At 31.5% G+C, this 23,638-nt stretch overlaps 1 protein-coding gene and 1 long non-coding RNA gene across 2 annotated transcripts in view; both read left to right on the top strand.

Moving 5' to 3' along the window:
- Window positions 1–23,638, top strand: part of LOC134727740 (putative ankyrin repeat protein RF_0381) — a 296,205-nt gene that overhangs the window by 76,053 nt on the left and 196,514 nt on the right. The gene's annotated exons all lie outside the window — the stretch shown is intronic.
- On the top strand, window positions 7,811–22,192 carry LOC134681969 (uncharacterized). The gene is made up of 4 exons (XR_010100735.1): window positions 7,811–7,894; window positions 8,915–9,016; window positions 10,911–11,012; window positions 22,095–22,192. It is a non-coding gene; the product is annotated as an uncharacterized LOC134681969 (long non-coding RNA).

Below are 23,638 nucleotides of genomic sequence, written 5' to 3'. Positions count from 1 at the left end.
GTCGATCTTGGTTTCCAACTGTCATTGATTCGTTCTTTCATCCAACCCCAGTGTTCATGACTTGGAACACGTACCTGTCGAATACATGAATCAGGCTAAGCCCAAACAACTCCTCCTTGATATACTTCTCTTTTGATGTGCTCTGGAAAAGAACCTCTTGTTGGCGGAACTGCATTACAATGCCGCTGATTCCTGGCAAATAATTCACATCGTGATTCGCTTCATACTTAAGCCTAAACAAAAACGTCCTTTACATCTGGAAAACCTTCCATTGTTAGCCAAGCTGACCTTTTGCCTTTCTCATGACCATTCGACAAAGTACCACATCCACTAAATGAATGGACGAAAGGAAGAGCAGCTACACAAGGACAAAACGCATTTGATATGTCACGTGCAGGAAGCAAAAAAAGTCCTTATTCCTTCCATAACCTATCCACAATTTGTTCTACCTAATTTTGCGATTGCTGCAATTCTTGATACCATTACATCTGTGTCAGTACTACCTAAAATTACATTTTACAACACTTTTCATAATCATGCAGAACATGGACAAACATTCGAGTATCTGCTTCGTTATGATTACAAGGGGATAGATAGGATGTATCTTTATTGAAATTGCAAAGAATATTTTCACCATGATGAGTAACATACACATTTTTATTAGTCTCTTAAGAAGCAATTTTGTCAGCAAGAAACTAGACCAATTCCGTGTTGTTGTCATCTTCACAGAGAAAACTACTCCATACCCTTGGTGTTCTACCAGAATCAACACCTTTCCATCTGGCACAAGAACCTTGCCGTTGTCTTGTCACAGCCTTTAAATTATTCATTTAGTAAACATCAAATACACTGTCTACTTTTGAATTCTTATCGATGCAAGGTTTTATATAAGGCAGTATAACATCATTAGCATAATCATCAAATATTTTTGCCCAACTTTGTGACCTGGAATTAACCATTGCTGCCCCACCAACGATAAATGCGTCCGAATTTTGATCAGCAAATCGCAGAATGTTTCAAGTAAACACATTTGCAGCGATTTAATACCACTATTTCAAGTGATATCTTGAGATAAAGACGGAGGAGCGGTTTGGTTTCCATAGATAAAGAAATATTCCAAGTAAAACTGTCTACTGTGACAAGAAATGAAAAGTCTAGAAAAGATATCGCAATCACATTCAAGGTTATCTAGCTTTGTTTTTGACAAAGACGTTTCCAGATTCATTTTGCGGCCAAAATATGATGTTCTTTTTTATTTGGTTATAAAAAGCAGGTTCTCCTTCGTTTTGCATTTACTTCAACAGATCTTCGTATTGTTTGGACCAATATCTTGGAGTTTATTTACACATCTTACTTGTATCCGAATAAACAATTTCCTAAATGGAGTATTTTTTTTTAACAAATCTGACGACTCTTTTAGAAATGAATTACCAAACTCGTTCATCACTTTGCAAAGCCTTTAAAGCTGTTTAAAGAAATCTTTTTGTGTTTTCGTAGAGTCTTCATTATGTCGTTCGTCTGTTTTAGAATGACCCAAACCACTAGATCTTTCAAATTAATCTTCTAGTATACTGACTCCTGGTCCAGCTACAATCCATTTGTCTAAAAGGGATCTTCGGTTAATCCTATGGCACCAACATTGCCCTCATCAATTGCATTATTCTGTTTTTGTGCCTGATCAATTGTGTGACAAGAAAGCAATGTGCTGGTCTTACGTACAGTAAAATTATTATTTTCAAATTCCATTGCCACCTGTGGGTGAAGTTCGGGAAGGGAATTCATATCTCGGAGATGAGTCTGTAACGATCGGGCATAATTTACACGATCAAGACCTAAAACAATACGCTATCATGCTTTATATGGACTGTTTGAAAAGTACGAAATATAACTCATCAAATGAGCATAATAGCAAAATCAGAAGAACTTCTGAGTTTATAATTGAACGCCAGAAATTAAGCTGTAGTCGAGATGACTCTATTTCCTTACACCAGTCTTTTAAAACATTGAACGTCACAGATTCATGAAGTAATTATATATTCTGAGTTTAGCTTTTATAATCTGAAATTAACAATGTTTAAGCAAAATACATGCAGTTGTCTGATGCGCCTGTCTAGTCCTAGGTACATTGTACACTTGAACATACATAAAAAGAATCTGCCGTTCTTGGTGTTGCAATATTGGCTTTAGTAAGACAACATGTCTATCCCTTATCAAGCAATATATCACCCAGAGTTTTATATTAAGTCAATTCAATGTGCAATCCACCAAACATGACGATACACTTATATTTTCTTTACAAATTAGGCCATTCCCACTGAATTTGCTTAGGCATTTCCAAAAGCGGCTGATCTGCAGATACAATTGATGTTTCTCCGGGATTAACCACATTTTCGCCTTAACCATCGAATACATGAGAATTGCCTGGTAGTGCATACAAATCGCTCTTGATGTCTATAAATAGTTTGCACATGTGCAAATGTGTGAAACACATGCGTATCATAACCTTGAAAAATGTTATTAAACCAATTCATAATATCATTAGAAATCCAAAAACACTAAATATATAGTAAATATTTCAAATGTTTTTTGAAAGAATGTTGTTACATTTTCGCGCATGCGCAAATACTGATTATGTGAAATATTCATTTTTATAAATATGCGATGTAAGGAAGGAAGTCACCAAAACCTGGTAATTTGTTTTTACTAAAACAAGTTCAAAGAAAAGTTTTCTAGAAAAATCAGTATTTTCAAACTAAAGAAAACAGCCATTTTAGAAAATGGCCGTGGCCATCTCGAAAAAAATATTTTTTCTAATGGCCAGCAGTTATTTCTTACAAAGTATATAATAATGATGGTTTGTGGTAATTTTCATGCTTGTATCATCATTTGCACAATTCCCTCGATTTTCCTTGCTAATATCTTCCACTATCAGTGTCAACTACATATTCAAATCGGTATATCGGAAGTAACATTTTTCAAACCGGAAGTGACAAATTATCTCCCTTATTTAACAAATATTGTATAGAAACCATATATTTTTTTAAATCAGCGTACATTAAGCTATCATTTGACGATTGAAATGACATTTTAAACTTAATTTTAAAACTTTCATATTAAAATTCATTGTTTTTGGTGGAAAGACCTTCAATTGTTCTCTGAACAATTGGTTTTTAATTAATTTTTTTTCTTCCGCCTTATTTTGTTCTTGCGATAAATATTTGTTTCGCAATATGTCGCTTAGATATTTGGTATATGATATCGAACAGTTTATGCACTTTTGAAATTTACCCTGCGTAACCGAGTACTTTTCTGTGTAGGAGTTATCTCCCCAAACACTGTTTTCCTTGTGTCCACTTCTCCTTCGCAACCGTAAAAGATTACTACAAATTTATTTTACAAAATTGCTCGTTATATCCTTCGCATGATTTGTTGTATTTTGACCGAAGCCATATGAACGCTCCATATGAGAGTTATTTCCCCTTATGCATTTGATATAAGTGATATGCATTTCTATCTTGTAAACCATAAGTGATAGAGACCTAGGATCTTTTGATTTGAAAAAGGTCCAAAAAAAATAAAATTAGCTCAAGGTCAAAGGTCAAGGTCATATTCTACTTTTTGAATTTGGCTTATTTCCACTAATTTCCATAAACTGTATAAGATATCAACAAATTATTTTTTCTAAATTGTTAGTTGCGACATGTTGTCACACGTAAATTTTGATTGCAAGGGTACGTTGAACGTTAATGTGAGTTTTCTCCCCTCTTGTATTTAAAAATACGCGTATGGTGATATAACTGATTAACCAAATATAATTGAGACCTATGGTATTTTGATTTGAGGTCCTTGGTTTATGACCTTGAAATTGATCTCAATTTCATAGCTTAAATTGACGTTCTTGATTTTGACCTTTGCTTTTAGCTCATATGTATACATGATAAAGCCATGAGTCTTTAGGCAAAAGGTATCAAAACATTTAACCTTGAAAAAAACAATCGGAAGTGACCTCTAGTAAACCGGTAGTAGCTATTTTTTGTACTTTATTAATATAAAAGTATATAGAACCAAATATTTTTGGAATAAATTTCAAGTAAATATTCAAATATTATCGAAAGTAACATGTTTCAAAGCGGAAGAAACAAATTATCTCCCTTATTTAAAAAATATTGTATAGAAACCATATATTTTTGGAATCAGTGTACAATAAGCTATAATTTGACGATTGAAATGACATTTTAAACTTAATTTTACAACTTACATATTAAAATACCTTGTTTTTGGTGGAAAGACCTTCAATTGTTCTCTGAACAATTGGTTTTTAATTATTATTATTATTTTTTTCTTCCGCCAAATTTTGTTCTTGCGATAAATGTTTGTTTCGCAATATGTCGCTTAGATGTTTCTCATATGGTATCGTATAGTTTATGCGCTTTTAAATTTCACCCTGCTAAGGTAAACCATTTTCTTTGTGAGAGTTATCTCCCTATTCACTGTTTATCATCTGTGTGCATCTCCTTCGTAACAAAAAAAGATAGCCACAAAATTGCTGTTACAAATTGTTCAGTACATCCTCAGGAATAATTTTTAGCTAATTTGGATCGAAGCTATTCGAAGACATTTTATAGGATTTATCTACCCTGACACAATAAATTTTTCGGTATGTTTTTTCAACTCATCAACCGTTAACCGTATAAGCCTGGAATACTTTTATTTGAGGCCCCTAGGTCCAAACTTAGAAAATGAGGTCAAGGTCAAAGGGAAATTCAAGTTCTTAATTGTGACTTTTGCTCGTATTTGCATTTTCTCTGACACTTTGAAAGATACATTTAAAAAAACAAGTGCAAAATGTCTGCTTTATTGTAATAAAGATATGCTACATTTAGTCTGATACAATTTAATGGCATCTTATCGGAGTTAGTGCCCCTGAAATGTCTTGATATGAGATTATTTGATTATAACTTCAACAAAGTTCATTGTAAAGCCATTTGACCTTGTACCAAAGGTTAGGTGATAAATGACCTTGACAAATGACTACCGGAAGTGACCTTGAGAAAACCGGAAGTAGCTTTTTTGCAACTTTTCAAATAAAGTACTCAGAATGCATATATTTTGTCATATAGATACATAAACTGATAACTGAAGACTGAAAATGACTTCCAACAAACCGGAAGTGGCAAATTTTCTCCCATTCTACATACAAAGGTATATAGAATTTATATATTTTCGGAATCAGTGTGAAATAAGCTATCATATGAGACTGGAAGTGACATTCATTTCACCGGAATATTATCTCTCTGATATCACTCAAAAATATTATTAAACAACTATGTATCGCATCAGTATGAAGAAACTATCTTCTTATTAAAATTTCTTTGATGTGGAAAGACTTTCAATTGTTCTCTGAACAAATGGTTTTTAATTTTGTAGTGCATTTCTTTTAGAAAATAAATGAAAATTAAATAAATGACACCTGCGCTTTTTCAATAATATTTTACAGTGTGTTTTACTATGTTTGGGACAAATTATATCAAAACTATAGAAAAATCATCGGCTCTAACCCTAAATATGGACAATTTTATGTTAAGTGGGTCTTGAAAACTTTTGACATCTTTCGAAATTCTAATTTTTAACCTTTTTCAGCTGGACCAAATCTCTTCTTTACTCTAAAATTCAGGACCCAATTTTTGTTTACAGTGTAATAATTTCTATTTGAGGCATAAAACATGAAGAAATAAATTTAGAAGGAGTATTTAAAAAATGGCGACTAACACACTGTCCACACTAGGGACTAAGTTATTGTTCCCGGAACAGATTAATGTATAAATGTTCTATTCACCATTATCATCCCCATTATACATGTGATGAACAGAATAGCATTTCCATTCTTAATTGTATATGAAATAAAAACAAAGGTGTCACGATATCCGACAGTTACAAAATTAAAATTAAATGAAAATGGCGACGGGTCTAAAAAAAAAACCGACCCTTATCGCCACTTGTGGTTTTACCGATGTTTCCAAACTAGTCGTCAGTTTTCAATGTAATGTCTGTTATAGCGTGTGTGATGTTAAATTTTTGGTTTTAAGTTAATTTAAGATCACATCAAAATAAAACTTAGGGCGCATGACCATTTTGCAGAGAACTGTTTAACACATATGCAAAATTAACATGAATACATAAAAGTGCGAGCGGGATTGGTGTACTATGGATACATATGCATAAACCAGTTCTTGATAATGCATCGATTTATTAATAAAATTAATAGAAACAAATTGCTGACAGGTCCTGTAATTAAGAAAAAGATATCTGAAGGTCTGAATGGAGTTTATAGAAGGGAAATAAGGGGCTAACATTACAGAAAATGGATAAAATAAAATAAAGAACCGAGAAAAAGAGGCCAAAATAATAAGGATAGCAAATAATGCGCAGAATAGAGAATAATGAGCAAAATTTATAAAGATTATAGAAAAACTATTTAACAAATTAAATAATACAGATTACAAGAAAACCACAACCCTCTTATGTTCTTGAAATCTCATTTTAGAGTAACTCTGAATTCACGATCATAGCGCAATCGTAAATAAATTGAGACAAATAGGGGGGGGGGGGTGTTAAGATTTGCCCTTTATATATACACAAATGAAAAATTAAGCATGACCCAAATGAATAAGTAATTTTGGCGGGAAAATTACAACCCCCTGATACAAAACAAAATCATAATAAAAACATGTAGACATATATGCTTTTACAAAATGTCATGTTTTATTGTTTATGACGTCTTTGCACGAAATCCATTGGATGTTGGATGTGTACGGATTGATAATTTAGTCTTAGATGCATGCTTTTTTTATTAGTTGTTAGTTAAATTAGGCCGTTAGTTTTCTCGTTTGAAATTTTTTTCATTGTCATTTTGGGGCCTCTTATAGCTGACTCTGCGGTATGGGCTTTGCTCATTGTTGAAGGCCGTACGGTGATATATAATAGCTTATTTATGTGTTATTTTGGTCTCTTGTGGAGAGTTGTCTCATTGGCAATCATACCGGTACATCTTCTTTTTTTTTATATTTTTATGCTTTTTTAATATCCTGATGACTATTATATTTGTTGGATGAGATACAGTAACAAATGCAGCGCAAAGCGTTATAAAATATGAAATAAAAATATATGTCTACTTTTTACATTTCCATAATTGATTGTTGTATTGCCAGTGAGTTCCTCCTTGACAAAAAAAAAAGCCTAGACACGCATCAGAAACTATCACAATGCTTAACACATTTTATACCTGTTCATAAATAACTTTCAAAGATACTTATAATAATAAATTTAACGTTTTTTTTTATGAATTCATCATTTTTCAACAATAGCAAAAAAAGACCGTGCATGAAAAAAACCTCCGCCAGTTAATTTTTCTAATAAAATCAAAGCAAACATTTTCTTAGAACTAGATTGGACGCTTACCATGCTTACCTCACTAAACTTCATTACTATACTAACAAAAAAGTGATAACTATTTCAACATACGATGGTATGAATTTTCTTCCTGGTTTTGAAAGAACAATTCTTTTTATAGACATGAACGCGGCTGTCAAAGAAAGCACCCCTTTTTCATTATAATCGTAAATTTACGTTACGTTTATGTTACGTTTGCGATCACCTTTGTGAAACACTCGTAAAATCTTACGCTTAACGTAAGTTTAATCGGAAACGTAAAACGTACGATTCTTTGTGAAACGATAGCCAGCTCAACATACTCTAATGTTCACTCATTTTTTGTTCCTTTTCTTTGAACACCGTAACATTTTTTTTGTAGTACTATCCAGATTTGCACAACAGATTAAAAATAATCAAAGTGTTATTAGCAAGAACAACTATAGATCTTAAAAGAGTATATAAGGTATGAAATATATGAAATGTATTACTTGTACAGATTTGCAACCATTGCTTAATCAGCTCATATAACCATCCAACTTAATGTTCACACACCAACAATTGTACCCACCTTACACATACACTTTAAAAAATTAATTGCAAAGGTTTCGACGGCACTCGAGCTTCTCAGTCTTATATTTCTATGGAGTGTTGTGTAATCTTTCGTTGATCAAAAAATTTTACCTTTGTACAATAGATGCATCTTAAAATTTATGGTTGTTCCTTTGGTGTCTTCTGCTTTTTTTTGTCAAAATGGCTGTTTGCTGTTGTCGTTACATCGACAAGCCTATCTTACAAGGAAAAACAACTAAGAAGTACCTGTCTCATGACACTCTTATTTGATGCAGGGAATGTGAACGAAAATGAAAAACAAATTGTATTAATTTTATATCTATTTTTAAATTAATCAACAATTTACAATCTTATTTAGAAAAGACTAAACGTGTGCAATAAACTACTTAACATTTTTTTTTTTAATTTCACGTATCCATTCTGCTTGCAAAAATACAGTAAATTTATAAATAGAATTGGGAGTAGCGATATTTGATATTCAGATGTAAGCTGTTGAAATTAACAGCACGATACTCCAAATGTATTGAATGTGTATAGAAAGTATTGAAACACGGCAGGATCTTCTTATTCATTAATCAGCAGAAAACTAAAAATATATAAACTATTTAAACATTAACTTTTGAAAACTGAACGTTTTCTTAAAGCCGAATTTAATATTTCAATGCAAAGAGATCACGTGTGGACATCCATGATACGACTTTGAAACCCTCAAATACGGCTTAAATATATAGAAGTTAGGTGTCAAAAAAACTTATAACTTGTACAAAAGCCCTGTACAAATTATAAGTTGCACAAACTTACATCTTGTACACAACATATACACATTTTTGCCTGTGAAATGTGATGTCATGTTGAATTTGCAGCGGCATTGTAAATCTTTATGTACTGTGAGGAATCAAACCTTTTTTTTCAGAACGATGACATTCTTTTACACGCTGCTGTTCTTGGAGGAAATATCGAATTAGTCAAATTGTTATTAGAAAGAACAATTCAAGATCCTACTGAAAAAAATCAGGTATGAGGTATTATTTGCCTGGATTGAATTATCATTCTGATTAAACGTTTATGAATACACAAAACTTGATGATATCCAAATAAACATGCCATTTTAATACATATAATTTGTGTACCACACTTCTCAATATACTTAATACTTCATTGGTATTTCATTTGAATGTCGAATTATCTTGTTTGTTTCTTCATGGTCTTTCAGATGTCATCTCTTAACTTAATTAAAACAAAAGAATGGGCCACGAGACCATTTTTTAAGTTACAGTTTTTGCAATATTTTCACAGATTTTGTATACATTATACTTAAGAAAAAACTGTTTTGTAAGATAAAAATACAATTCAACAAAACAAAAAATTTAAAAACATAAAATATGAAAAGATAGCTCGTAAAATACATTGTAGTCTTTCGAAAAATTTCGAGACCGTTATGCTCATATTAATGTATTTTGATTTTATGATTGATACTGAATTCTTCTCTTTCACCCTCGACAAGGTTTTTCAACAGATCGACGTATGAATTCATTAGGATATAATCCATTTCAAGTCGAACTTCTCTTTTGTAGATACCAACACTGAGAAATAATATGCCCAATTTTTCTGACAATTAACTTTATTTAGTAATGATTTATTAATTTTACCATTATTTATTTGGAGGTGTAAGGACTTGGTTTCTTGTTTTTGTATAAAAAGCCTAGATTTCCCTCATTTGCAAAAGGGTTACTATAGGAAGAGGTCATATTTTGAAATATATTACCACAAATAATGTCAGTATTTAGATTCCTGTTATGTGTATAATCGTCAAATTGCTGCTTGTCTCACATCATGAACTTTATACTCATTTAAACAAATGTTGAATTCAGGATGAATACACCATCAATATTCTGCATGTAACCAGAACTGCCTCGTTTAGTAAATTTGTTGGTTTATTGGTTAAGACATAAGCCATATTCCAAAACAAAACAAATATTTTTCTCTGGTATATTTAAGATACGTTTGGAACAAAATGTTTACCCATGTCATAAATGTCTCTCCTAATCTAAATTTTTAGAAACAATTTTAACAACTATTTTATTCAATAACAATATATACATTGCCACTGCGCCCTATCAAATGAATTGTGTAAGTCTGAAAATGACATTGAATTTAATGCATTAATTATTGGAATATTTTATGACCTTGTAAATTATTGCGCCCACTTCTATACGTTATGATTCAAAACAATTATTTTGGGTAGTACACATTGTAACCTTCTCACAAATACTTTGGATATGCATATCTATATATAGGTCGCCAATTTGTATGTTCATGTCCTCTTCATTTCAAAGTATAAACAAAAGCATTATAACACCTACATACTACGAGTCACAGAACCAACTTTAAGATATGTATATGCATGGTAATAAACAGAATAAAGTTCTTGTATCGGAAAGAAAATCACAAAATTCATTACGTTATATGCTTTAAAACTGTCCAAATGCATGATCTTGAAACACGTGAAACATTATTCGTATCTAGTTACTGGTTGAAAATTTAAATATGCCATTAGTATAAGGAATATCTATTTTTCTCATATTCATATTGTAATACTGTGGAAAATAAACCCCATATGATTATTGAAAGTACAATGGAATAAGTTCAAAACGTTTCTTTCGTGAACATAAAATTTGAATCAAATACACAATGATATATGTCAATTTGTAAGAATTGTATGTTGTTGGTGTGATGCAGAAGGTGGAAAAGGTATATATTTGTTGATCATAATATCATATCTACACTCGTGTCTACCTTCATTGAATATGAATGCAAAACGTCTAAATAAGCTGAAGTTATTTTGAATTTACAGCAGCGTTTCAAAACTTTACGTGAGTGCTGTGAACAATGAAACCTTTCTTTTTAAGGGCAATGACACTGTTTTACATTCTGCTGTTCTTGGAGGAGATGTCGAAATAGTCAAATTTTTATTAGAGAGAACATGTATAGATCCGACTGAAAAAAATCAGGTATGAGATATCATAATTTCTAGGTTTTTAAACCTTTCTTAATTGTTATCTAAATTAAAGAAAGCCTAAGACAAAATCCAAACTAATTTCCAAATAAAAATGTAGTTTACATCATGCTTTTTGAAACATGAACTACAAAAGTATGGGTCACGAGTAATTTTCTCATCCTACGGTTTGTGCATAATTGTCAAATATTGTATATATTATACATAATAAGACCAGTTTTGTCATGTTTGTGAGGGAGGTAAACCAGTTTTAAGATACGATATGAGAAGATAGGTCTTATGATATGCTTTGGAGAAATGAAAATAATAAAAGAAGTCACAAGACTCGTTTTAATACTACATATACAAAATGGGTAAATTAGAACACATTCCTTTATAAAGATTAGATTATCTGAGTTATATCCCCTTATGGCAAATTAGGACATAAATGAATTATGAATCAATTGTGTTATATTTTTATACACAGTCGTATTAAAACATATACTTTTCTTCATTTAGATGAAAGTCTTACAAATGAATTACTTTTGCATATCTAATTAAAGATCTATCTATTCTTTTCTGCAATTTTACGAATCTAGGACAGCGGAAAACACCCGATCTTTTTTTATTTGTTTACATGGTTTTTTTTGTGTACACACATTCAACAGAGATCCAAAAGGTGACTTGTTTTTAGAGATATGGTTTCATTTGGTCTTCCTCTGAACGGCAAAAAAAACTTGCCAGAGTGGGGAATATGTTTGGCTATTTTGAATGTACAAATTCACAGCCATGTCCTATCATAATGGAAACGCTAAATCCGATGATTCGTGTTGAGAAAGAGCTACGTTCTCGGCGTGTTTAACAGCGATTGTGTCATCTCTTTCAGGGTCCAGTACCTAGCACGTAGCAATGCGACTTTAGTAGCAAATTTTCTGCCCCTATAAATAAATAAAGGCAGATGTGGTTTGAGTGTCAAGCATACCATCCTGTGGCAGTCCTAATTTCCCGACCTTTATCCCAATATCCCTGTAGGTGTACCTTTCCATTGTATTTATTGATTGTTTGTTTTCCACCTGAATATGCAGGAAATATTTGTTCATGGACATAACGAAAACAACAATCAATGAATTGTAAATTCAACTAGCACGAATACGACAAATGAAAAACTGAGTAAAAATAATTTAAAAACATTTTCTCTCATGTTCAGGGTATTCTTTTAAATTGAAGTATATTTAAAAGAATGCACAAATTGCAATGTTTACTATTTTACTTATGTTCGTGATTTACTGTAGTCAGCCCTTCAAAATAATGTGTATTTATATCAATTAACCAATGCACAAAAAAACAATGCCAACCAATCGATCAATCTTTCTACTTGCATGACAATGATAAATGACATGATAAATAATTGACGAGTCAAAATTAAAGGAGTAACGACTAAACTCTGATTTTAGAAACGTCAAAATGCAAAAGATCGAATATGCCATTGTACAAATGTTGAAATTTGAATCCGAACATCAATACATTCTAACAAATTGATAGGTATTGTTGTTCTGATATGTTAAATACAGATAAATGATTGTAAAACAACGTACAGCAAAATACGAATTTAGGATCTTTAAGTAGCCGACGAAAGACCAAAATTTAAATAAATTAAAAGGCAAGTACAAGCCAAAATGGTCCTTAACATTTTTGTTAATAGTCTAATGCGCTAGCCTCAACCATATTTGATACTTATCTAAAGACGAGAAACAAAATAAAACAAAGGGACAATCAAACTTATATGTCTAGAATAAACTGACAATGACAAAAACTAAAAACGACCAAAGACAAGCTACAGTATGCAAAACAAATCATGGAAAACTAGAGACTGAGCAACACGAATCCAACCAAAGACAGGGAGTGATATATTGTACTCTGGAAGTGTAATCAACCCTACTCCACATATGGTATCAGTCTTCTTGCTCATTACAGTTCAAACTAGTGACCAGTCTAATTCGGAAGGTCACATTCGGGGAATTATGAAAACGATAATTGGAATACATATCAACTTGTGATGGCATCCGTTAAATTTTTGAAGGGATGTTTTCAACTTTACCACTTGGAGCTTTGCATTGGTTGTGATGTTTACATAGTTTCAGTTGTGTTATCATATAAAATTTCTAGCTGATGTAAGTCTAATTGTAGGTTATAACTTTACGTTGTAGCTGTTGATAATTTGTTTTATTGTTATTCGATTTTGTATCATTGTGGACTTTATGTATGTCAAATGAGTATGTAAATCTATAGTGTTGTGTTAGTTTTCCTTTGATATTGTATAAAACATTACGCTTACTGTTCAACTTTAACCTATAAATTCGATTGTTACCTCCTTGGTATCCAGGAGGTTGAAAGATTATTACAATATTTTGACCTTTTTATGTACCCAAAACTTGTGATGTCCGAACAAGAGCACAAAAAGGTTGTCTACATACAAAAAGTCTATTTCAAATTATTCGTCCAGTGAATTTAACTAGTAGTGACCTATTGCATTACATTTATATATTTTCGAATTTAAAATACTCTAAAGGTTTATCGTCTGTTTAGGTTCAAAATTTTCTTTCGTGAACATAAAATTTGAATCAAATATATTGTTGATATGCAAAGCTAAATAGCAATAACTGAACAGAATGACCCCAGCTTAATTCCCTGCTAGCGAATGGTCTGAACAGTACCGTATTTACCGCAGTTGATACGTTTGAAGGTTTACTGAAAAACTGAAAATAACATTATCTTTTATTTTTAAGTCTGTTAAAAGAATTTCAGATCACAATGACCGTTTCAGACTAAAATCTTTACTGGTGTCTTATAGTCTGTATTCGAGAGCATTATAAGATGCCAATGTTTGATTGCATAGAAATATTAAACATGCAATATTTGTCTTGAAATCATCTAAATCGTCTAAATAAAAGAAATCATATCATATTCTATAAAACTGTTTAAATGCCTTGCTATACTACGTCCTCTTTTACATATTATCTCTTAAGTATGTGTATGCTTCATGATACATTGAGATTTGAAGATAAATGTCAATCATTTGTTGTATCATTATGGATATTGCATTATATGTAAAATATATCTGCTACATTAATATTGCAAGTAACTGTATCTTTTCAGTTGTACAACACATAGTGTTGATAGTAAAACATAGGTCTTTATATTGAATAAGATGATTCAATTGCCTTTTTTTGTTCTACATGTTGTGGTGTTAAAGTATATTTTACCCAACCATGCTTCATTGCATTGAAAATTAAATCATAAATCGTGTACCGCCAAATATTTAAACACACTGTCTGGCCATAAATAACTAGGATTTCCAATCAAGTCTACATGACTGCTTGACCACTTTTCATATTTAGTTTTTACAATAGCTGAAAAAGATAAGCAAAATTACCAAAGGGACATTGTAACGCATAACACTGACAACGTCATAAAATAATTATGAAAAACAACAAAACGAATTGCCTTCAATACACTACAAAGAAAATTAAAGATCATCAGCCTGGTTTAAGGCTAAAACAGGTATATTATCTACTCTACTCCGTCCCTCCGTCTAAAAAAACAAACTTTCATCAATGTTGAGTTTCAGTGAGTAAGCAATTTTAAATTCTGTCATAATGCCTCTTCTTGTTTGGCAATAGTTTAAAATTTCACAACACTCATTGTATAATGAATTTGTGAATCATGTTTCGAGTGATCCAGATAAAAAAAAAACTAACATATCCAGGTCAGCTGTATCCTTTGTTGTCAGTTGAATTGAATTGATTAGATCAACATGTTGACATTAACTTAAAAAGTCAACGTGGTCAAAGGATCAAACATGTCTAGTATCCACTCTACTCCGTCCCTCCGTCTGAAAAAACACACTTTCATTAATCTTGAGTTTCAGCGAGTAAGCACTTTTCAATTCTGCCATGTAGCCCTTCTTGGTTAGCAATAGTTTGAAATTTTACAACACTCGTTGTATAATGAAAATTATAGTCAAGTTTATTCTGCCCCTATGAAAGGGAATGACTTTATATTTGGTTTTTATCCTGATATTGTTATTAAGGTTTCAGCGTGTCAGTAGTTTTCACCTTTTTCCGTGAAGCCACTTCCTATTTGCTGATGTTTTTTTTTTATTAATTTACAACACTCATGGTACCTCGAAAATGTTTATCAAATTTTGCTTGGCTCCCATTGAATAGATGATTGTAACATTTGGTCTGGCAATAATCTGTTATACTCCGGCATACATGTTGCACTTACATCACGAGTTGGTTGACCGTTATGGAATAATCGTTTTACAGATGCTATCGGATATCGAATGTGACCTACCGAATTAGATTATTTACCGGATTTGTTATAACATGAGCAACACGACGGGTGCCACATGTGGAGCAGGATCTGCTTACCCTTCGGGAGCATCTAAGATCACCCCAAGTTTTTGGTGGGGTTCGTGTTGCTTATTCCTGAGTTTTACATGTTGTGCCATGTGTACTATTGTTTGTGTGTTTGTCTTTTTTTTAATTTTTAGACATGGCGCTGTCAGTTTATTTTCGTCCCACTTTTCCATCCATAAATTTCATTCAATGACGCAGAGCCAGACTTTTTTTTTTACATTTTTTACATATAGCACCTAGCGTGTTGTTCGTGTAGGTACTTTTTTGGCGATAAGTCTGCTTCGGGAATGTCACTTTCGCGAAAAATAGGACGGGATTGTGGTTTATACCATTTGAATATATCCATGTTTATCTGTGAAATAGATAATCCAAAGTGGTCAACCAACTCGTGATGGCGCCAAACAAGTTTTCGATGGGATAATTTCGTCTTTCCAATTTGAATCGTTCGTTCGTACTGCTAATCATCAGCACTGTATCCTAAAAACCATGAGATAAAATGCAACTTTGGAATAACGTATCAGAAGGGAAATGTACTGTTAATTCAGAAATTATTACGTGCATTTAATATTGCGATTTTTGAAGAATGGACGAATATGCGATAATAATTATTGCGATGTCAGGGAAATCTGCATACAAATATATGCAAAACAAGAGCTTTGCATACTCCTCGTTCATATACAGGGATAACTTAAAGCTACAACGTAACACATGTGCGTATTTGCAGTATGACCAGTATCAATACCTAAATTATATACACATCAGCCTCAAACTACTTGTATACCAGATGCACTTCGTAATTGATATGAACTGCGTTAGCCTGTATTATTTTTCTTACACATTTATATCCTGTAATTAACAAGAACTCTAAAACTATTTCTTCAAATTCGCTGATGTTGTGATCACGAAATGTTTGATGGCTACATTGTCTAAAATTTTTTACCCACTAATAAAATTTGTAGTAAATATGTACACTCAAATATATCATACATGTGCAACATGATAGTCTTATTATATTATCAGTTTTGGCATATCCTTCGTGTAAAAGCTAATTAGAAACAAATGATATGTGAATCATGTTTCGAGGGATCCAGATAAAAATATAATATAGTCTGATGATCGAAATATTCAACTTACATATCCAGATCAGTTGTATCCTTTTTTGTTAGTTAAATTGGATTGATTAAATCAATATGGTGACATTAACTGAAATTTAAAAAAAAAGACATGCCTAAAACTTTGAAACTAGGAGTATAATACAAATAATATATAGGCAACTTCATAAAAAGGCAGAGAATTCTAATTTATCAATCCATATAAGTTTGTGTCAAAAGTAAATGATTTATCAGTTGGTTGAAAGAAAGTCTTATAGCAACCGTGATTGGTTTTTTTTTATTTATATTCAGCGACGACGTTTATGAAGAATACAATGACATCGTCACAACATATACGGCTATAAAACTGTTCATACTAAATTCTAATCCTGGTACCTTTGATAACTATTCTGCACGCCATATCAAAAGCTTCAAAGTTTATCTGCCATTTTCTTAATTATTGCAAATTTGTGAGAGTATTTAACTAATTATAATACCTGCAATCTGAAATGATTTGTCTCTTTTCTTACAATAAACCCAATGCAGCAATGATTAATAGATTGCCCCTTACTTTTCAGGACAAGCTGATACTTGATACATTGTTTGTGTCGGAAGAGCCTACTTGTGCTTTATTATTAAAATGTTATCAAAGGAAGAGGTCATGTTTTGAAATGAATTACAATGAAAACTTGCAGTACGTTTTGTTTTCTGTGAAAATTAGTGTTGCGATTTTACTCCGAATTAAGTTGAAGAGTAAGATCGTAATCGTCAGCTAATGTACGTTGCTGTTTTTTTGAATTCATCAAATTTTTGCTCAATTAAATATACTTATTTATTAATTCTATAATGAATACACTACCTCATTTATCAAAGTAACAAATATTGTTCATGATTTGGTAATTTTTCAAAACAAAAATTCAGATATTTGTCAAAAGTTTCCTTTTCTCTGGCATATTCAACATAGGCTTAAACATTTTTTGTTAAAATTATAAATGTTTAGCCTATAGATCTCAGCGATCACTTCCTATGCTTAGAAATCAGCATTTCTTTTTGCGGTAGATAAGTCTCATGCGAGTTTCATATGAAAAATGTACTATTTGAACCTTTGTGTAAGAACCATCAAACTCAATGTTCATTCATCATTAGTACCCACTTTACAGTCAACATAATACTTCAGAGGGGGAAAGGACGTACAGAAACCAAAAAAAATGGATCTGTATTCACAGCGTCTGCGTCTCCCAAAATCGGATGCTAGTGGGCAATGATGGCATAAAAAGAAAAGAAATCCAAATGCAAATTTGATTTAGTTGGAATCATTTTACCTATTTGTAAAGAAGCATCAACAGGCTAATGCTAAAGACTGCACTTTGTAAATGCAGCTGTTTCTCAAACCACGCCTCTTTTGGGGAGATTTAAACTATTTATAGATAATAAATTTTGTTTACATACTGGTTCCCAGTTCTGATCTATAGGTTGCATCTCATAGTGACATAACTTAGGAATGTTTCCAGTAAATATCGTATGTGATTATTGTTGATATTGAAATATGTGGTAACCCTAAAGTCGAGGCAGGGGTAGTTAAGCAATTTAGTGCTAGTTTAAATTCGTAGAAGTTTGGGGCATATAAACGTTGAAAATATGCCGCACAGTCCTATTATTTGATCTTTGCAAAAATAGTAGTGTATATACATTTTCCATTCTAGGATATGATTTTTTTCAAAACTTCATAGTAAAAGTGTTACAGTGTAAGCCGTAAAGGGAGTTCCTATGGGAAAATACATTGTCAATATTTACAAAAATGCAACCTATAGGACTTCAGAGAACCGTGATATTAGATAAAAAAAAATCATCTATTTAAAAACAGAGGAAAGGGAGAAGATCCCAAAGTAAAGTTATAAATAAGGAAACAGAAATTGTACTCATTTACAAAGAAGTTTATAATTTTCGTGTGTGTAGTTTAATTCTATCTGCAAAAAAAGGAATTATGAATATATTGGAATGTTGAATGAACGATAAACATTTATTGGGATTTTTTTTCTTCGCATTTATGCTTTTAGATGTTGCAATTTGAGAATGCTATTTTATTTGATATCATTTCTTGGAACATAAATAGTTTTTTTCTTAACGATAGACAGTGTTGTTACACGATTATTTTTATTAATACTTTTACATATAGGCTTCAGTCATCATTACCGGCGTATATTTTACAGCGAAACTGGTCACACTTAGTTCCACGTTGGCATAATTGCTTATTTTGCGGGTTGATCCTTCATATCTACAACATAATTACCTAATTCAGATGCCATTACTGCATCTTATTCAATCCATATTTAGCCTTTTAACTTGTAAGAATTGTCTAAAATCCTACTTTTCAACTATAATGCCATTTGGGTTTTCTTACTTTCATATTTGTGTGCATACGTTCTATATTTAGAGTGTATCGATTGACTTGATTTATTTCAGAGTACAGACTTGATTGACAACTGATTTGACAGTTTTTGATATTGGATTATTTTGCGCAAACTGCAATTTATTTAACACACATTCAAATTTGTTATACAAGTTAATAACCGTAACTAATAATATTAGCTTTTAATAAAGCTGCTTTAATTGATCATTTATAGTATCGGTTGGCTTTTCATGTCTTTCACTTACATTGCTATTTGAGGTAGAATATCCTACCCTAGGCGAATGGAGAAGCTACATTTTGTAGCATTTGACAGTAAAATGGAATTATATAACATTTTGTTGGTAATCATTTGATATTTATGGGGGATGTAGTCTTAAGTTATCAATTAGATTCTTACTCCTGTGGTAGTTTTCTTAGGGCAAAACAGTGCATTATATATGGAAACTACTACACAATGAATGAGAAATAAGTATAAGGATGTAAAACCGTTTGTTATGTCTGAACCACCTATTCAGTCATTTGCATTTCATCATTTCATTTTGACATCTGGTGAGACGTTTGTTCTAAAATCTGTGCAAAGAAAATAGACTCTTGTATTTGTTTGTTTCAAGAAGCGATATATAGTTGTTGTAAGTGGTTAAATGGAAAACAATTGGATATACAAACATCTGTACACTCGATGTTAATTATTTCGAATATAAAGCTAATTAGTAGAATTTAAGTTGTGAATCATGATTCTAATGATAACAATCTTAATAGAAGATCGTCTGATAGTCGAAAGTCTAAACATGTACCATACATAACGAGATCTATGGTTTTCTCTATTGAAAGTTTAATAAGTTGGGTACGATTAACATAGTTACCGTATTTGAACTATTCATCGAAAACACATATTCATGATAGTGAACTTTGATGGACTATTCAATTCACTCTGCTTCACAGACTTTTGTATTTGGGTGGCCTTCATTTTAACGTATGCATATCGGGTCAACTTGTATGTTTCTTTCAGATGTTATTTTTTTCTCTCACTAGAGAAAGACCATCTGCTTCTATTCGGATAATTAGGTCTTTTCACTTTTCCGTGGAAAGACATTTGGCTTTTGTTCTGATTATTAATTATTTCTACTTTTCCATAGAAAGTCCTATTGCTTTTGTTCAGATTGTTATTTGTTTTCTTATATGATATCGAACAATTTTTGCGATTTTAAATTGTCAAGGTTTAACCGAGCAAATTTTGTAAAAGTAATCCCCAAAAACACTTGTGTCCACTTCTTCTTCGAAACCGTAAAAGACAAATTTGGGTTACCAAATTGCTCGTTATATTTTTAGGATTAGGATTATCATTGGACTAAAGCTGTCCGGAGACTCCATATGAGAGTTATCCCCTCCTTAGGTTAAACATTACGGGTATGGTGATATACATGTAACTCATTAACAATATATAAGAGCAAGGGTCTCTTGATTTAAATTGAAATCATTGTCATATACCCTGGAAGTTGAAGTCAAGGTCAAAGATTAGTTTGACTTTTTAGATTTTCACATTCGCTGTAACTTCTTATTACAGAGTTTGGTGCGGTGAATTTTTGGACTTTCGGTTTTGAAATTTCTATGGACTTTGGTATTGTTGTTATTGTTTGATACATTATAAAGTTATAGGGTCTTTACATCAGGTTGAAGAAGTATGACCTTGAAGAAAGTCAACAAGAAAATAACTTAAATAAACCGGAAGTAATTATTTTGATTTTTTTTTATGTTTAAGCACTTTGAATTATTTGTTGGAGTCATTGTGTAGTCATGTTCAAATGAAACCAGAGGTGACATTCTATACACAAGAAATACCCTTATACCTTTATTTTATCGGAAGGAAAAATAAATCATATTTATTTGGAAAACAGCAAAACAAAATTATTATCTGAATTACCATATTAAACCAAAAGTGTCAATGTCTGTAAAAAGAGTTATTATCCCAAATATTCCTGATGCTCATGTATTACAAACATTGATTATTAACCGTATGTAGCAACTGAGGTTATTTAAAATTTAAGCAGTAAAGATTTATCAATGATGTTCAATTCATTGTCAAAATTAAAAGGTAACTTCTGTGCGTACATTGATAAGCTTAAGCTTGAAGTAAATTATTATAAGTTATACATCTGTAAGAAACATCATATCTGATGTCTAGATAATGTTCCCGGTATTTCCAACCTTCCCAATATACATAAGTTTGTCAAGAAAAAACAGAAGATATGCAGACTAATCAAAAGATTGTAAACGTATGGCTATCGACATATCCCCTATATATCTTTCATATGCCATTTATATTTTTTATTTTGACAATCATGTTCATGATGTAGCTTAGTTGCTTTCTTTTCATTTGTATGTGCCATGCCAAATATAAATAACCTGATAAGTAAAAATTAAGGAGTACAGACGAGACTCCAAACATTGCAATGTTAATAAATATCAAAATTCAGAAGAAATCTAATGCCAAAGTAAATGTTTTGGTATTTTGAACAGTTTGTTTACCAATATAAATATTTCAGATGGTTGTTTTGTCAATAAATAAAGCGTGACTTTTAATTCATTTGCAAACAGTTTAGCTTAAATTTGTATATGCATTTAAAATAAATAGCTTTTCGTTCTTTTCATATTGTTTTTTTTCAAAATGAGGTTTCTGAAATAGCACTAACAGCATTTATTGAAAAGTAAATTGCCCTACTGCTGATTTATTGTGCATATTCATTGTTTTCTGTCTTTAGTAAATTAGGTGTTATTAAATGTTGCAAATGGAAAGTTTTTGAGGTTAGTGTTGTTCATTCTTTTTGTATTTTTTTTCTATGGTGTTGTCGGTTTTAGGTCGACTTATGAAGCCACAACTGCTGGTGTAAAACTTGTTTTCATAAGTGTGAGTGTATAATAACAATCTCGTCATAGATACTAGGACTACATTTTATATGTACGCGAAACGGACGTTTCGTTCACACAAGACTAATCAGTGACGCTCGAATCCAAAAAAGTTTTAAAAAAGCTAAATAAAGTACGAAGTTGACGAGCATTGAGATCCACTAAACTTAGATTGTATCAAGTTGCAGAAGAAGTTATCAAAGGAGTGACTTCTATGCGAACATTTCAAGATACATGTATGTACTGTGAACTATTCCACTTTTCTATTTCAGAACGGTGACACTCTTTTACATTTAGCTGTTCAAAGACAAAATATAAAATTAGTGAAATTGTTATTAGAAAGAACAACCATAGATCTAGCGGAAAAAAATAAGGTATGAAATGTTATATTTGCTAAAATAGCCAACAGTTTGCAGTCGGTAATAGTACTTTATTATAAGAAAGACAATTCAAACTGAATGTCCACAGAGTATTGTCAATATAATCAGAATCTCAAATATACTTACAAATACCAATTGGTAAAGCATAAGCTATGTATTAAAACATAAGGATTATAACGTATGAATATCGGGTCAACTTGTCTGTTTCTTCCAGATAGTTGTTCTAGACCTTATTTGTCTAGTTAAATTCCCTTCGTGTTATTATTCTTAAAACAATTAGAATGAATAAACTTACAGTGTATACAAAGTGCAAAATCTGATATTTTTTATTTTCACTGTCATTTGCCAGTATAACTAGTGTAGAATAAAGAATGTTTAGAAAAATGCTTTTTTTCATTTCGAAAATACAAAATAATTTATTTCAATCGTTTATGATTGGTTTGTGTCAAAACTGATGACCACACAATATGACTTGTACATACAATTTACAAATATACATCAGTGCAAATGTATTGTATAAATGACCATAAATCCATAAATCGTTCACAAAAAAAAGATTGATACTCGCACACAACCCAAAAAGTTATCGGAGTGAACTAAAGTGCCCTGTTTATTATTTATAGCCTCTGATGCAGTTTTTTGCCTTCTTTGTTTAAGACCAACACAAGTTGGATACAAGAAGGTAAAATAGAATGCAAGTATGAACACATGATCAATACCAAGAAGAATATTTTTCATGCTTCTATATATCAAAACAGAATTTGTATTAGCTTAGAACGGACTTACTTTAATAAGCTAAAACCTGTGAAATTTGTATAATTGAGGCTGAATTCACTTTAATTTCTTAAAAAAACAAAACAATCTCGATTCATGTGAATTTCACATGAAAAATTTAACGTGAATTTCGTGTATAAACTCGATTAACGTGAAATTCAGGTTAATTTTACATTGAATTCATGTGAACTCAATTTGCAAAATATTTAAAAACACTGTGTGTCCATACATAACTATGAATTCCAATCAACTCTAAATTAGGTACAAAGGACTGCTTGAAAACTTTTCGTATTTTGTTTATTATAACAGCTGAAAAAGAGAAGCAATATTACCAAAGTGACATTATTAGGAATAAAACTGACAAGGTCATAACAAAAATATGAAAAACAACAAAACGAATAGCCTTCAATACAATACAAAGAAAATTAAAGATCATCAGCCTGGTCTAAGGCTAAAACAGGTCTATTATCCAATCTACTCCGTCCCTCCGTCCGAAAATAACACACTTTCATCAATGTTGAGTTTCAGCGAGGAAGCAATTTTTAATTCTGTCATAAAGGCACTTCTTGTTTGGCAATAGATTGAAATTTAACAACACTCATTGTATAATGAATTTGTGAATCATGTTTCGAGTGATCCCGATCAAAATATGATATAGTCTG

This window comes from Mytilus trossulus, chromosome 8 (assembly GCF_036588685.1).
Source record: "Mytilus trossulus isolate FHL-02 chromosome 8, PNRI_Mtr1.1.1.hap1, whole genome shotgun sequence".
Classification (NCBI taxonomy): domain Eukaryota; kingdom Metazoa; phylum Mollusca; class Bivalvia; order Mytilida; family Mytilidae; genus Mytilus; species Mytilus trossulus.
Note: the sequence above shows the minus strand (reverse complement) of the source record. Positions and strands in the feature narration are given on the sequence as shown.